A 554-nucleotide genomic window follows, 5' to 3' on the forward strand; every position below is an offset into this window, starting at 1 on the left:
CTCCCCACCCCACTTTGCCAGCGGCCCGTGGGGGTGCGCAGAGGAAGGAGGCAGGCGAAGCCCGAGCGAAGTCACCGGGCGGGTGCGGAAAAAAAAGCCCAGGCGTCTGGCCTGGATCGCTCGTTCTTATCGAGCAGCTAGATCTCGCTGTCTCTCCCTCTCTAATTTGTAGGCATCCAGATTTGAAGACACTTGCTATTTATTTTTTATTTCTGCAACCAGATTCAATGATTTGTTTTAAATGGGGAGTAAGCCAAGGCCGGGGAAAAAATGAAAGAAAAAGGGAAAAATAAAGAAAAGAAAAAAAGCAAGCAAGAAAAAAAAAGAAAAAAAAGCTCCAAAAATTTTTTTTTTCTTAAAGGGAAAAATAATCTTTAAAGTCTAGCCATCTTCCTAGGCAGTAGTGAGGGGTTTGACTTCCCCGAGTGTCACGCTCAGCTGTGCCCAGAGCGCGAGGCTGGCAGCGCCTTTAATCGCCTTTGCTTTTTTTGCAGGGAGAGAGCGCGTCTCCGCCAGCGCCGGTCTGCCTTTTTTTTTTTTTTTTTTTTTTTTTC

The 554-nt window shown here is 46.4% G+C and overlaps 1 protein-coding gene across 1 annotated transcript in view; it reads right to left on the reverse strand.

Moving 5' to 3' along the window:
- EN1 (engrailed homeobox 1) overlaps positions 1–554 on the reverse strand; it is a 6,704-nt gene that overhangs the window by 4,818 nt on the left and 1,332 nt on the right. The gene's annotated exons all lie outside the window — the stretch shown is intronic.

The sequence above is a fragment of the Tupaia chinensis genome, unplaced genomic scaffold, assembly GCF_000334495.1.
Source record: "Tupaia chinensis unplaced genomic scaffold, TupChi_1.0 Scaffold147282_1, whole genome shotgun sequence".
Taxonomy (NCBI): Eukaryota; Metazoa; Chordata; class Mammalia; order Scandentia; family Tupaiidae; genus Tupaia; species Tupaia belangeri.